This window comes from Gymnogyps californianus, unplaced genomic scaffold (assembly GCF_018139145.2).
Source record: "Gymnogyps californianus isolate 813 unplaced genomic scaffold, ASM1813914v2 HiC_scaffold_43, whole genome shotgun sequence".
Taxonomy (NCBI): domain Eukaryota; kingdom Metazoa; phylum Chordata; class Aves; order Accipitriformes; family Cathartidae; genus Gymnogyps; species Gymnogyps californianus.
In genome coordinates this window covers 212,545-229,232 of record NW_026114323.1, presented here as the reverse complement: position 1 = coordinate 229,232, position 16,688 = coordinate 212,545, and positions in this window count along the sequence as shown.

Sequence of the window (16,688 nt, the reverse complement as noted above, 5' to 3'; positions counted from 1 at the left end):
AAGGCCTCCTGTGCCTCAAGAGAGTCAACAGCACCTCCCAGTTTAGTACCGTCATCAAACTTACCAACGGTGCATTTAACTCCTGCACCCAGATCATTGAGAAAAATACTGAACAGAAATGGCCCTAGGATTGAGCCCTGAGGAACACCGCTGGTGACCAGATGTAGCCCCATTCACTACAACCTTTTGAGCTCTGCCCTTCAGCCAGTTCTTCACCCAGCACACTGTGAACCCGCTCATCCCACAGTTGGACAACTTGTCCAGAAGGATGCTGTGAGGGACAGTAACAAAAGCCTTACAAAAATCCAGAAAAACTACATCCACCACCTTCCTTCATCCAGGAGGCGACTGACCTTATCATAGAAGGATATCAAATTAGTTAAACAGGACTTTTCCTTTGTGAACCCATGTTGACTGTGCCTGATGATTGCATTCTTCTTTAAATGCCTTTCTATAGCACCCAGTATGATCTTCTCCATAATTTTTCCGGGAACTGAGGCTAGACTAACAGGTCTGTAGTTCCCTGGGTCTTCCCTCATGCCCTTCTTGTAAATTGGAAGAATTTACTGCCTAGCTTCCAGTCAGCAGGGACCTCCCCAGACTCCCAAGACCTTTGCCAGATGATCGAGAGGGGTCCTGTCATAACATCCGCTAGCTCCTTCAGTACTCTGGGATGAATCCCATCAGGCCCCATGGACTTGTGAACATTCAGCTGATACAGGTGGCCCCTTACAATTTCAGTGTCTACAAATGGAAAGTCGCTGTTTCCACCCTCATGGTCCTCTGACTCAGGGGACCAGGCAGCCCAAGACTGAGGCAAAAAAAGCATTGAATGCCTCCGCTTTATCTTTAGCCTTTTTAGTCAGGTGACCATCTTCAACCAATATCAGTCCAATGTTTTCTTTAGACCTCCTTTTGCTATTGACATACTTAAAAAAGCCCTTCTTGTTGCCAGATAAAACACTGGCCAGTTTCAACTCTAGTTGAGCTTTGGCCTTTTGTGTCTTCTCCCTGCATATACAAAGCACAGCTCTGTAATCCCCCTGTGAAGCCTGATCTCGCTTCCAGAGATCATACAATTCCTTTTTCCTCTTGAGTTGCAAGAGCAGTTCTCTGTTCAGCCAAGCTGGTCTTCTGCCCTGCTTGCTTGACTTGCGACACAGTGGGATAATGCCTGCTCCTGTGCTTTTAAAAGGTGGCTCTTAAAAACTGACCAGCACTCGTGGACTCCTAAGCCCTTAAAGGCATTTCCCAGAGGGCACTGCTAAGTAGCTCCCTAAATAGCTTAAAGTTTGCTCTCCTGAAGTCCAAGGTAGCAACTCTGCTGTCCTTTTTTCTCTTTACACCAAAAATTTTAAACTCAACCATTTTGTGCTCACTGTGGCCAAGACAGCCACCTACCATCACATCACCCATGAGTCTTTCTCCATTCACAAATAACAAGTCTAGGAGGGCATCTATCCTAGTTGGCTCCCTGAGTACTTGTGAAGAAGTTCTCTCCCACAATCTTCAAGAATTTCCAAGACCTGCTCATCACAGCAGTATGGTATTCCCAGTTGATGTCTGGGAAGTTGAAATCTCCCACAAGGACAACGGCTACCAATCCAGAGATTTCTCCTAATTGCCTATAGAATAACTCATCAGTGCTTACATCCTGGCTGGGTGATCGGTAGTAGACCCCCACTACAACATCTCCTTTGTTTTCCATCCCCCTAATACACACCCAGAGGCTCTCAACCACATCATCACTAACTGTAAGGGCTGTGCAATCAAACCTCTCCCTTACGTATAGTGCAACACCTCCACCTCACCTGCCCTGCCTATCCCTCCCAAAGAGCCTGTAGCCCTCCATCCCAGCACTCCAATCGTGGGACTCATTCCACCAAGTCTCACTAATACCAATGATATCGTAGCTCTGGGAGCTGACCAACGCTTCCAGTTCATCCTGTTTGTTTCTCATACTGCGTGAGTTGGTGTACAAGCGTTTCAGATACGCTCCTGAGCCCTCCGTGCTCCCAGGAGCAGTGTAAATGTTCCCACTAGCATTGCCACCCTCAGGCAATGCCATGCCAACCCTTGGCTTATCTGCTGCAATCCTGTTGGTAGCCCCTTCCCCCACTGATTCTAGTTTAAAGCTCTCTCAATCAGTCCCGCCAGCTTACGCCCAAAGACGCATTTTCCCCATCGGGACAGGTGGATCCCGTCAGGCCCCAGCATACCTTGTCACTTGAAGGCTCTTCCATGGTTTAAAAACCCAATGTTTTGGCAGAGAAATCAGTTCTGGAGCCAGGTATTGATGTCCTGGGCTTGCCTGTATCTTCCAAAGTCTCCCCCCGTTACCAGGAGGATGGAGGAAAACACTACCTGTGTTCCCGAATTTTTTAACATTCTTCCCAGGGCTATGAAGTCTTTTTTGATAGACCTCAGACTTTTGTTGCGTCATCTTTTGCATCCACGTGAAAGAGCAGGAATGGATAATAGTCTGAGGATGAGGAGAAGGAGGAGGAGGAGGAAGAGGAGAGGCAGCAGGAGAAAACAGCAGGACAAGGAGGAGGAGAAGAAGGAGGAGGGGGAGAAAGAAGAGGAGGAGAAGGCAGAAGGGAACCACAGCATGATTAGGAGGAGGAGGAAGGGGAGGAGGAGGAAGATGAGGACAAGGAAGAGGCAAAAGAAGAGAACAGCATGAAATGGAGGAGGAGGCAGAAAAAGAGAAGGAAGAGGAGGAAGATGAGGAGCAGGAAGAGGCAGAAGAATAGAACAGCATGACAAGGTGGAGGAGGAGGAGGAGGAGAAGGAGGAGGAGGAAGAAGAGGCAGCATCAGGAGACAACAGCATGAGAAGGAGGAGGAGGAGGCATCAGGAGACAACTGATGACAAGGAGGAGGAGGCTGCAGGAGACAAGAGCATGACTAGTAGGAAGTAGAGGAGGAGGAAGAGGAGGAGGAGGACGAGAAGGAGAAGGAGGATAAAGAAGTAGGAGGAGGTCGAGGAAGAGAAGGAGGAGGAGGACGACGAGTAGGCAGCAGGAGAAAACAGCATGACGAGGAGGAGGAGGAGAAGATGAGGAAGTGGCATCAGAAGACAACAGATGAGGAGGAGAAGGAGGTGGAGGCTGCAGGAGACAACAGCATGAAGAGGAGAAGAAGGAAAAGGAAGAGGAGGAGAAGGAAAAGGAAGAGGAGGAGGAGGAGGAGAAGGAGAAGGAGGAGGAGGCAGAGAAGACAATAACATGAGGAGGAGGAGGAGGCAGCACGAGGGAGGAGAATGATGAGTAGGAGGAGGCAACAGGAAACAGCCACATAACAAAGAGGAGGAGGTGGAGGAGGAGGAGGCAGGAGAAAAAAAGCATGGCGAGGAGGAGGAGGAGGAGACAGCAGGAGAAAAAAGCAGGATGTGGAGAAGTAGGAGGAGGAGGAGAAGGCAGCAGGGGACAACAGCATGATGATAAGGAACAGGAGGAGGAGGAGGAGGAGATAGAGGAAGAGGAGTCAGCAAGAGACAACAGCATGAGGAGGAGGAGGAAGATGAAAAGTGAGAGTTTCCTCCTCATCTTCCTCCTTTTTTCCCTACCTATGCCTCCTCTTCTTCATATTATTTCTGTTCCTACTCCTCCTCCTTATCCTCCACCCCCTCCTTCTCTTCTTCTTCCTTTTCTTCTTCCTCCTGTTCTTCCTCTCACCTTTTATTCCTCATCTTCCCTCTTTTCTTCCTCTTCGTTCTGTTCCTCCTCCTCCATGTCTTCCTGCTCTTACTCTTACTCCTTTTGTTCTACCTGTTCTTTTGTTCTTCCTGCTTCTCCTTTTCCTCCTGTTCTTCCTGTTCCTTCTTCATCCTCCTCCTCTTCCTCCTTTTCTGCCTGCTCCTCCTGTTCCTTCTTCCTTCCTTCCTTCCTCCTCCTCTTCCTCTCATTCCTCATGTTCACCTTCCTCCTCTTCCTTCTCCTCCTTTTCCTGTTTCTCTTCTGGTTCTTCACATTCCTGCTCCTTTTCATTTCTTCATCCTCTTCTTGTTCTGCCTTTTCCTCATCCTCCTCTTCCTCCTTGTCCTCCTTTTTCTACTCCTCCTCCTCCTCCTTCTCCTTTTCATGCTTTTCTTCCTTCTATTATTTTCCTCATTATGTTCATCTTCCTCCTCCTCCTCCTTTTCTTGTTAATCCTCCTTGTTCTATTTCATATCATCCTCCTTGCCTTGCTCCTCCTCCTTCTCCTTTTCATGCTTTTCTTCCTTCTATTATTTTCCTCATTATGTTCATCTTCCTCCTCCTCCTCCTTTTCTTGTTAATCCTCCTTGTTCTATTTCATATCATCCTCCTTGCCTTGCTCCTCCTCCTGTTCATCTATTCCTGCCTCCTTTTCCTCCAGTTCCTCCTCCTCCCCATCCTCCTCCTTTTTCCTCCTCTTCCTCCTCCTTCTGTTCTTTCTCCTCTTCTTCTGCTTCCTCCTCCTCCTTCCTCCTCCTCCTCTGCTTCCTACGTCTCTTTTTCCTCCTCCTCTTGTTCCTCTTCCTTGTGTTCTTTTTCCTCCTCCTCCTATTATTGCTCTAGCTCTTCTTCCTCCTCCTCTTCTTCTTCCCGCTAATCTTGCTCTTCCTCCTCCTTCTCCTCCTCCTTTTTTTGCTCATATCTGTTCTCTGCCTCCTCCTTCTGTTTTTCCTCCTCCTGTTTTTACTTTCCCTCCTCCTGCTCTTCCTGTTCAGCCTGCTCCTCTTCCTGTTCTTATTCCTCCTGTTCCTGCTGTTCTTTTCTCTCTTTTCCCTCATCTTCCTCATCTTTCTCTTCCTTATTCTTGTCCTCCCCCTCCTTTTACTCTTCCTTCTTCTCCTCTTCCAACCCCTCCTCCTCTGTTCCTTCTTCCTCTTCCTCCTCCTCCTGTTCTTCCTCTTTCTCCAGCTCCTCTTCCTCCTCCATCTCTTTCTTTTTGCTTGTCCTCTTCCTCCTCTTCCTCTTTCTCCTTCTCTTGTTCATTTCCCTCCAACTCCTCCTCCTCATGCTAATCTAGTTCCTCCTCCTGTTCTTCCTCCTGTCTTTCTTCCTGTTCTTCCTCCTTCTCATCCTCCCCATCCTGTTTTTCTCCCTGATATATATTCCTCTCCTCATCCTGTTCTTCCTGTTCTTTCTCCTCCTGTTCTTCCTCCTCTTCCTCCTGTTCTTCCTGTTCTCCTCCCTTCCTCCTTTTCTTCCTCATGTTATTACTTGTTCTGTTCTTCCTGTCTCTCCTCTTGTTCTTTGTGTTCTTCCTCTTACTACTCCTGTTTTTTCTTTTTTTCTCCTCCAGTTCTTGTTTTTTCTCTTCTTCCTCCTCCTTCTCCTCTTCATTCTCCTTGTTCCTATTCTTTTGTTTCCTCCTCCTCTTTCTCTTCCTGCTCCTCCTTTTCCTCTAACTATTGTTTCATCCTGTTCTTCTGTTCCTCCTCCTCTGCATCTTTCTTTTTCTCCTTCTCCACCTCCTATTCCTCCTTTGATCTCCTTTTTCCTTCTTCTCCTCTTCTTCTTCTTTCTCCTCCTCCTCCTCTCCTCTGACTCCTCCTCTTCCTGTTCATCTTGTCCTCCAGTTCCTCCTTTTCCTTCTCCTCCTGTTTCTCCTCCTCGTGTTCCTCTTCTTCCTCTTTTTCCTCCTCCTGTTCTTACTCTTTCTCTTACTGCTATTCCGTCTCTGTGTCCTCCTCCTGCTCTTCTTTCTCCTCTATTGTCTTCTTTCTCCTCTTCTTCCTCCTCTTCTTCCACTTCTACCATCTCTTTTTATTCCTTCTGTTCTTCCGCCTCTGGTTCTTCTTCCTCTTGTTCTTCCTCCTCATCCTCTTATTATTCTTCCTCCTCCTCCTCCTGTTCTTCCTCATCCTGTTGCTTTTCCTCCGTATTTTCCTCCTCTTCCTCCTCTTCTTCCACTTCTTTTTTCTCAGCCTTCTCCTCTTCTTCCTGGTTTTCCTCCTCCTCCTCCCCCTCTTTCTTGTCCTCCTCCTCATCCTGTTTTCTTGTTCTTCCCCCTATGTCTCCTGCTCTTCTTCATGTTCTGCCTGCTCTTCCTGTTCCTCCTATGCCTTCTGATCTTCCTCCACCTTTCCCTCTGGTTCCTCCTTAATCTCTTCGTCCTTTTCCTCCCGTTCCTCTTGTTCATCTTCTTCCTGTTCCTGCTGTTCTTTCTCCTCCTCCTTTTCCTGTTTATCTTCTGGTTCCTCGAATCCCTAATCCTCCTCTTTTATTCCTCCTCCTCCTGTTTCTCCTCCTTTTCTTTCCTCCCCCTCCTCCTCATTATCTTCCTCCTCCTCTTCCCCCTCCTCATGTTCTTTCTCCTTTTACACCTGCTTTTCCTCCTCCTGCTCTTCCATTTCCTTCTCCTTCTCCTCCTCCTCTTTTTTCTTCTTTCCCTTCTCCTCATTTTCTTCCAACTCCTCCTGCTGTTCTTTTTCCTTCTCTTGTCCGCCCTCTTCCTCCTGTTCATCCTCCTCATGATCCTCTGCCTGTTCCTCCCCCTACTTATCCTGTTTATTTTCCTTCTCTTGTTCCTCCTCCTTCTGTTCTTCTGTCTCCTCCTCCGATACTTCTTCTTCCTTCTCCTCCTCCTCATCGTCCTCCTCCTTTTCCTTCTCATTTTACTCCTCTTTGTCGTCCTCTTCCTTCTCTTCCTTTTTCTCTTCCTGCTGTTCCTCCTCTTTTTCCTTTTTTCTTTTCTTCTTCCTCCTTTTCCTCTTCCTGCCTCTGGTCCTATTGTTCCTGCTCCTTCCCCTCCTTTTCTTCTTGTTGTTCTTCCTCCTCCTCACGTTCCTGGTGTTATCAGGTGAAGCCAGGAGCGGCTCGCTGAGGACGACTGTCATCTCTGGTGTGTGGAGGTGATTGCCAGCAGCGTGCCAGAGAGACGCTCCCAGGCATCTCTGGACGTGGTTAGAGATTGCTCACCTCCCACCATACCCAGTTCCCAGGAATTTCGGACCTTGCCCTTTTGGGAACGAGGCCATGTGGACCATGCTCAGCAGGTGATGGGAAATGTGACTCTTGATCGAATGTACCTCCCTCAATACCCGCATCCCAGAGCTTGCCGTGACTCCCTAGAGGCCCTAGGCACATCAGAGGGGGATCCCTCCTGTGAACTGAGGTCCAAAGGGATGCACTGACTCACAGATTGGGCACGGGCTTAGAGGGGAACTGCGCCGTCCTTCTGCATGCTCTGTGCCTGAGCCGCGCTGAGGCTTTACCTTTCTCTGATTCTTGGCAGTGCAGTCCAGCTCCAGGGAAGCCCACCATGCTGGGAGATATGAAGTTTTTCAAAAGAATGCCAGTACAGAGCAGTCTGGCTGGGAGCCGTAACTGTGAGGCAGGTCTGGAAAACTGGGCATGCAAGCGGTGTCCACGGTGGAGAAAAGGCAAAGCGGGAGAGCAAGGTTCAGGTGTCTCCCGAGAGGGCCTGACTCCGTCCCCTGGGGGTGTGGGTGCTGGGCTGGGGGGTGAGAGCTGAGGGTTCTGCCCATTCACTCTGCTTGAGCTGCTAACGAACCCCATCAAGCTCTGGCCGCTGCTTACAGATGAGGTGGTGGGGATAGTGACACTAATACAACTGTCAGATTCCGAATGGACATGGCACAGCTTCAGAAATGTTTGAAAGTTTTCTGACTACCAGACATTGGAGTCCAAACCCAAAGCAAGTCCATGAGCTGTGAGCACTTTTCTCCAAGTCTGGCAAACTCTTTAAGCAAAGGAAGTTGCTGGAGTGGAGTCTGAGCTGTCCCATGGGGATGAGCAAGGGAAAGCCAAAGAGAAATAACCAGCATGCTGAGGCCTGCTCTCCTGTTTGTGTTTGGGGATGTTCAGAAGCCTGGATTTCAGGCTTCCCACATTTCATATGGATTACTAGTGGGGCTCATTGACAGAGCTTTAAACTGGACTTGAAGGGGCAGGGGGATAATATCAGGCTTGCCCGTGACAAGCTGTGGGATGACATGCCAAGGTTAGTGGGATGGGGTGCTAGCGAGGACCCTCAGCCTGTTGCTCTCACACAATTTTATAAAGCACACGTTTTTAACCTGTCCCTGGGCATTGTCCAGTGGCTCCTAGGTAAATGACAGGATGGGCTTGAAAGCCAAAGAGGAGGCTGCCAGAACACAGTCTAAACGAAGATCCCTGTTGTTTTCTCCAGGTTGCCAGGATTTTGACGCCTGGAGCACGGCGCTGAAGGCCAAGGCAGATGAGAGCATTTTCGATGACAAAGCTGGGAAAAAGCGTGGAAGAGCCCGTTATCTGGAGGCATGGTGGGCCTGAGAAATCAAGAACATCAAGAAAACATGGGGTTTTCTCCACGTTTTCTGCAGGAGACAAGGGAAGAGAAAAACACGGGACCATGCAGGAACTTGCCCTCAGCACTGCGGCAGGAAGAGAGCGCGCTCCGACACTGAGGAAAGGGAGAAGCTGAAGGGAAGCCAACCAGACTGTCCGCCTCCCAGGCGGAGGCACGCTTGCTGCACGGAAACGCAGAAGCGCCCTCAGCCTCAGCTGGCGCATGGCAGTGGGAACCTGCGCAGCTCTTCCCACAGGGAGAGAAACAGCCCTGGGGGTGGCAGAAGCTGTGGAGGGGAAACTGTGCACGGCTTGAGCAGGCACAGAGCAGACTCGCATCCTGTTTGGGTAGGTGAGCAGCAGTCGGGGAAATCCTCACTTGAACAATGTGCGCTCCCACTGGTGCCAGTTCACCAAGAGCTGCAGGCTCTTGCCAGGCAAATGAAAAACAAACATGCAGAAAGAGGAAACAGTCCTGTGCAGAGGGGGGTGAAAGTGTGCCCCAATGAAGACGGAGAAAGACAGAAGCGAGCATTCTGGTGATCCAAAATGGAAAAAGAAACGCTAGAAAGTGAAGCAGAAAAAGAAACCCAAAGAGAACTCTGGAGAGGAGGACTAAAAAGCAAGCAACATTTGCAGCATCACCAGGAAATGTTGCCTAACTCTTTGCCAGCTGTTTCAGGTGCTTGGCTTATGGACAGACACGTTCGGTACTTGTGCCTGAGCTTGCCATCACAACCTGCAATTGACCATCAAAGGCCGCAGACAGAGATTCTCAAAAGAATGCTAACCATCAAACTTGCCATCTAGATCTCAACAAGAACATTGCCCTCATAAGCAAACCCAGTCCTAAGTGGTGCTTCTGATTTCTGTAGAGAGTTTGACCATGCCAGAAAGAACAGAAGTGTTTGGGGGTTTTTTTGAAATTTTTTAACTCCAGACTTCCTTTATGAAAGTACCCTTGTGATCCAGAGGGGTAGAAGCTTTCTACACCACCTAAGCATATTAAATTAGCATGTAGATATCTCATGGAAAAAAAATGCCCAGGAACAGAGCATCTCCAGTGCTGTTCGACTAGAAGCTCGGGTCGCCTGTGTGTGATTCATGTTGTCTTCTCCAAGTCTATGCCAAGGATGCACGAAGCCTCTGGACCAGTCCCAATGGGGTGTTTCTGCCACTCATTCCCAGTTAGGCTCACTTCAGCCTCCAATACAGTGAGCTGTTGGGATCCCCCTGTCACCCCAGAAATACAGATGGGTTCTGCCCTGTTACAGCTTGATGGCATTAGCGTACACTGTGCACCGGTGTCCACTAGAGCCTTATACTCCTGTGGGTCTGATGTGTCAGGCCTTTGGATCCACGCAGTCCAATAAACCCGGTTGTCCCTTTCCTCCACCTGGCTGGAGGCAGGGCCCCTCTAGTCCTGGTCATAGGATTCGCTACTCCTTGTAAATATGAATCAGAAGTCCCTTCATTAAGATCAGGAGTAAGATCAGCCTTTCTACTCTCTCTGGGGAACTGCCCACTGGAGACTGGAGCCGCCATTTTCCTGGAAGAACGCCCTTTTGTGATTGTTTTTCCTTGCAACTCACGTACCCATGCATCTAGGGTCGAGGTAGGTTTTCCATCCCACTTCCTCATGTCCTCTCCATGGTCCTCCAGGTAAAACCACAGGGTACCCTGTGGTGTGTACCTTCTATATCCTCTCTCTTGAGCAGAGGAATGCTTACTCCTAATAGCTGTGATACTGGTCCTTACAGGTGGGAGTAGGATCTATCCTGGACCAGTTTCTCCACAGCCGAGATGAAGGAGGAAGAGTTGGCCAGCCACCGTTTGTCCCTCTCCATCTTTCCAGGTTGGCATATTGCCAATGAGTTGGCATACAACGATGGTGCACTCCGTACAAGCTTCCACCACATGGATCGCGTGCACCTGACTTCATCTGGATTTTTGGATAACTGCTTGTTGTCCAGGTCATCATAAATCACCTCCAGCACAGCTAATTCCCTCAGGTACTGGATACCTTTCTCCGTGGCGGTCCACTTGCCTGGGTGACATCTAACATCTTCCTTGAAGGGACACCTTTCCTTCACGCCTGACAGGAGTCATCTCCAGAGGCTGAGGGCTTGTGCCCCTTTTCCAATCGCTTTGTCAATGCCCCCTTCCCTAGAAAGGGATCCCAGCTGTTTGGCTTCCTTACCCTCTAATTCCAGGCTACCGGCCCTGTTATCCCAGCATCGGGCAGCCAGGTGACAATGTGCTCGCCTGGTCAACGGCTGAAATATTTTTGCATATCTCGCAGCTCACGTAGGGATAGGGATTGGGTGGTTACTGCCTTGTTTATGAGTTAGTCCTCTTCCTCCTCCCCGAGCAGTGGCTGCCTCTCTTCCTCGTCCAGTTCTCGTGATGGCCCTGCTTCGGAATAGTCTGCCTCATCCACTTCTTCCTCCTGTTTCCTCTCAGAAGCAGCTCCTTCATCCCTTACTAAACAAGCTGACTTCTGCTTCCAATATTTCTTCTTGTGTATAGGGGCGACTGATAACGGCACCAGTTGATTCTCTGGTTCAGCTGCAGTGCCTGTCACCGGCGTTGGAGCAGCCGCAGTGCCTGTCGTTTTGTCGTCAGATCCAGAGACCTTCTTTTCCCCTTGAGGGTACTGAATAGTGTTGAACAGGGCTCGGTAGGCATGGGCCAGGCCCCAGCACGTTGCAGTGATTTGTGTCTCTCTAGAATTGTCGGGGTGACAACATACTTTTTCCAAATATTTTACTAGTTTTTCAGGATTCTGCATTTGTTCAGGGGTGAAATTCCAAAACACTGGAGGTGACCACTGTCCTAGGCACTTGCCCGTGCTGTCCCACACACTGGGCCACTCGTAACTATCCAGCCTCAGGGCAGATCTCTGGGTGGTATTCTTAAATTGTTGTTTAACCCTAAACAAGACCTGAAACACATTCAGGAGATATAGCAATGGGAACACGCTGGCTTGAACATCCTGAGGGTATTCAAAATTCTCAAGAGCTATTGTAATTAGCCTGGAGGAGAAGGGGAAGATGGAGAGAGGTGTCTCCCCCATAGATTGGCTCTCCGAGGAGAAAAGGTAAAGGGTGTAATTATTAATAGTTGCCAGTAGATGGCTCCCGAAGTACAGAGATGACAGCAATGCTGACTACAAATACCGGATTAGTCTCACGACCAGCAGTTTTATCGTATCATAAGCCAGTGTTACACAGTACAGCAAAATGATAACCTTAATCCAGCCCCCAGAGATGATAAACAGCACCACGGGGAACATATACGGCAAGTAAGGTGTTACAGAACACAACTCTGAGAAGAAGCGCAAGAACTCTGGGAGCAAGTAAATCGACATTGTGACCGGCGGCTATTAAACTAATATAATGAATGCTTGTAACAGATTTGTTTTAACATGCTCTGGTCAGATCTGTTGTTATCTCAACCCTTCGTGCCCCACATTGGGCGCCGAAAAGGACTGTCATGGTTTAACCCGGCAGGCAGCTAAACACCACGCAGCCGCTCGCTCACTCCCCTCCCACAGTGGGATGGGAGAGAGAATTGGAAGGAAAAAAAAAGTAAAATTCGTGGGTTGAGATAAAGACAGTTTAACAGGAATAAAAGGAAGGAAAAATAATAATAATAATAATAATAATAATAATAATGATAAAAGAATTAGCATATACAAAACAAGTGATGCACAAGGCAGTTGCTCACCACCTGCCAACCAATGCCCAGCCAGTTCCCGAGCAGCAGCCCCCAGCCAGCTTTCCCCCTCGTTTATATACTGAGCATGACGTCCTATGGTATGGAATATCCCTTTGGCCAGTTTGGGTCACTGTCCTGGCTGTGTCTCCTCCCAGCTTCTTGTGCCCCCCAGCCTCCTCGCTGGTGGGGTGGAGTGAGAAGCTGAAAAGTCCTTGACTTAGTGTAAACAGTGCTTAGCAACAACTAAAACATCAGCGTGTTATCAACATTATTCTCATCCTAAATCCAAAACAGAGCACTGTACCAGCTACTAGGAAGAAAATTAACTCTATCCCAGACAAAATCAGGACAACATCAAATCAAGCGAGAGAGATGTTGGGAATGGGGATGTAAGCAGGAACAGGGTCCAGGTGAGCAGCCAAGTGCAGGGACCTTTCTTGGCAGCAGTCATGCTCTGGTGACCTGTGTAAAAGTCAGTTCTTCACCGGCCTAGGAGAGAGGCAAGGACACTTTAGCACAGAATTACCAAGGGAATTTATTTTTTTTATTTAGCTATGCGTGTAGCACCTGCATAAAACCATTCTCTATGCCTGCCCTATCATCTTTTCAGGCACATATGACATCAAAAACCACCTTCACAAATCAGATAGACACTCCTGCCCTATCAGCTACTCAGCCACCAGTAGTGTCACAAGCACCTGAGAAAGCAATGGGCTAGTTCCCGCCATGAATGACATCACAGACACCTGAGCAGGCCATGCGCCTTTTCCACTCTATCTGCTACGCAGTCACAAGTGATATCACTAGCACCTGCACAAGTAATTTAAAAACTCCTGCCCTATCAGTCACTCAGCAGCAGGCGATACCACAAGTACCTGCAGCAGAAGCCAGGTTCCCACTCCTTCCCCATCAGCTGCTCAGCCACCCGTGTCTTCACAAGGACCTGCACAGCATGACCATCCTCTGTTTCAACATGCCACCTCTTTCACCTCCGTCTCTATCTTGTCTCCTGTCTCTCTGTGCTCTTCTCCCTGCCAGGCACTTTTCTCAGTCACTCCGTGACCTCCCAATGCTTTTTACTGTTACTGTGTTTCTGTGGCAGATGATACCTTTGTCCTGGTTTCGGCTAGGATAGAGTTAATTTTCTTCCTAGTAGCTGGTATAGTGCAGTGTTTTGGATTTAGTAGGAAAATAATGTTGATGACACACTGATGTTTTAGTTGTTGCTAAGTAGTGTTTATACTAAGTCAAGGATCATGCCCAGCCAGCAACAAGGCTGGAGGGGCACAAGAAGCTGGGAGGGGACACGGCCAGGACAGCTGACCCAAACTGCCCAAAGGGATATTCCATACCATATGACATCATGCCCAGTATATAAACTGGGGGGAGTTGGCTGGGAGGGGCTGATCGCAGCTTGGGAACTAACTGGGCATCGATCGGTGAGTGGTGCGCAATTGCATTGTGCATCACTTGTTTTGTATATTCTAATTCTTTTGGTATTATTATTGTCATTTTATTATTATTATCATTATCATTATCATTATTTTTCATTCCTTTCTCTCCTATTAAACTGCCTTTATCTCAACCCACGAGGTTTTTCTTTCGATTCTCTCCCCCATCCCACTGGGTGGGGGAGCGAGCGAGCGGCTGCGTGGTGCTTAGTTGCCGGCTGGGGTTAAACCACGACAACCTCGAAAGCACTGTCCCAGCCATGTGACCTGCAACTATTTCTCTTCTCCCTCTGCTTTGTGCTCTGGCTTTTTGATGCAATTTTTGACCTCATAGACCCTTATGCCCTGGCTCCCTCCTGCTGTTAAACCCTATTCCTGCCAGAGAAGTGGCAATCAGTTGGTGTCCCCTCTCTGACATCTTACCTGCATCTCTCTGACCTGGACAGCTGGTGGGAACTGTCACCGTCAGCCCCAGATCTGCTTGAAGTCTTCTCCTGGCACAGGCGCAGCTCTGGGCATGCTTGGCATGGAACATGGTTCCTGAAGGAGAAGAGCAAAACTCAAAGTAACTCCTGGGCAATGTCCTGCTGGGAAGAGCTGATCTGAAGGCAGGTTGGCAGCAAGCCCCAAGGCTGGTCCAGGGGTGCTGCCTGTCCCCCAGCTCAGTCACAGGTCCCACGTGTGGCTCTCTTGTTACCAAAAGGGATTTGCTTGCATTTTTCTTTTCTTCTGGTTCATGCGCAGGTACTGGGAAAAAAGGCAGCAGAACTACACGCTAGCTAAAACCCCGTCTTATTGCCAGCAGTAAAGGTGCTCTCGGCTGGGAGCATGAGAAGGACGCCATGTTACAGCTCTTGATTCCTTATATGCAATCTTAAGGCTATTCATGTATTCATTTTTACCATTTACATAACCTATTGGCTTTAGCCACAATATCGTCTGTTACCATCCACTTTTGAGTATTTGTACACGTGAACTCCCTCTGTGCAAGTGCGCTTAATGCATATTTATTAGCTGAGTTTGCAAGACTTTGTTGCAACTTCTCTGCTTTCAGCCAGTTTGGTCTGCTTTCTTCTAGCAGCAAACCCACTTCTGCAGGTGAGATCACTGTCGGTCAAGTTCAACAGTGCATGTCTTGGAAGCCACCTTTAATTGTAGCTTTTTCTTATGTAACTTCCCTCCTTTTGTTTTGTGCATACCTGCACACCTTAAATTGGAGCAGAATAGTATTTGTATCTGCTAATTTGAGCAAGACAGGTTGGGCATACTTCAGTAAACCAGCAGACTGTAATCCCTAAAATAAGTAAAGCTCCTAATATCATTAATACTAAACTGATAAATTGTTTCAATATTGGAGTAATAGAAGGAAATAGATTTGACAATCAGTTCCACCATTCTGTTTCTTTCGGGTCCTGTCTTACATTTTGTATCAAAGTGTGAAAGTTTTACAGTTGGGCTTTTATAGGTTTACTGTTATCTGTGAGATCGAAACAACAAAAAGTCCTTCAAAATCTTCACACCCGTGGTTGGCCCTAAGTAACAAGTAGTCTATGGCTGCTCTGTTTTGTAGGATTGCTTCCCTCTTCGATTGCTGTTCCTCCTGTAATAACGCAGTCAAAGTGGAGGTGGCATTCAGAGTTTTTGCTAGCGTACAGGCCACCTTTGTCAGTGGGAGGTTGGCACCGCCAGGTCCAGAAAGCCAACTGTATCCTGGGCTGCATCAAAAGCAGTGTGGCCAGCAGGTCGAGGAAGGGGATTCTGCCCCTCTACTCCACTCTGGTGAGACCCCCCCTGGAGTGCTGCGTCCAGCTCTGGAGTCCTCAGTACAGGTGTCTTGGTTTCGGCTGGGACAGAGTTAACTTTCTTTTTAGTAGCTGGTACAGTGCTGTGTTTTGGATTTAGTGTGAGAATGATGTTGATAACACACTGATAGTTTAGTTGTTGCTAAGTAGCGCTTATCTTAAGCCAAGGACTTTTCAGTCTCCCATGCTCTGCCAGCAAGCAGGTGTGCAAGAAGCTGGGAGGGAGCATGAGCCAGGGCAGCTGACCTGAACTAGCCAAAGGGGTATTCCATACCATGGAACGTCATGCCCAGTATATAAACAGGGGGAGTTGGCCGGGAGGCGCGGATCGCGGCTCAGGAACTAACTGGGCATTGGTCAGCGGGTGGTGAGCAATTGCATTGTGCATCACTGTTTTTTTCCCCCCCCCCTTCCTTTTTTTTGTTATATTCCTTTTCATTACTATTATTATTATATTTCGTTATTACTATTGTTAGTATTATATTTTACTTTAGTTATTAAACTGTTCTTATCTCAACCCACGAGTTTTACTTTTTTTTTTTCCTTTCCTCCTCCTCACCCCACTGGGAGGGGGAGGGGGAAACGGCTGCGTGGTGCTGAGTTGCTGACTGGGGTTAAACCACGATGACAGGGAAGACATGGACCTGTTGGAGCGGGTCCAGAGGAGGGCCACAAAAATGATCAGAGGGATGGAACACCTCTCCTATGAGGAAAGGCTGAGAGAGTTGGGGTTGTTCAGCCTGGAGAAGAGAAGGCTGCCGGGAGACCTTCTTGCAGCCTTTCAATATTTAAAGGGGACTTATAAGAAAGATGGGGACAGACTTTTTAGTAGGGCCTGTAGCAATAGGACAAGGGATAATGGTTTTAAAACAAAAGAGCATAAATTCAGACTAGATATAAGGAAGAAATGTTTTATGATGAGGGTGGTGAAACACTGGAAGAGGTTGCCCAGAGAGGTGGTAGATGCCCCATCCCTGGAAACATTCAAGGTGAGGTTGGACGGGGCTCTGAGCAACCTGATCTAGTTGAAGATGTCCCTGCTCACAGCAGGGGGGTTGGACTGGGTGGCCTTTAAAGGTCCCTTCCAACCCAAACCATTCTATGATTCTATGATCTTTGGCCATACATGTCTCAGACAGCTGGAGAACCACTCCTCTACTCCTTACGTGCTGTACTGGTACATAGCGGTGGCAGCTGTCATGCAGGACACTATTTCTGCTACACAAAGGTAAACAGCAACTTTCTTCCAAACAGGGAAAAAACGTGTGCTGGGGAAGACAAACTTTCATGGCAGTGCTACTGGCCAGTGTTACTGGTTTGGGGGGAGAAGGTCTCCTTAGGGGCTGGATTGGATTTGTTTTGATGAACTCTCGGTTCTGCAGTTTTCTGCCTGTGTTTTTGTTGAGTAACCATGCAGCTCATCTCCAGATATCGATGTCTTTCTTTGCAGGC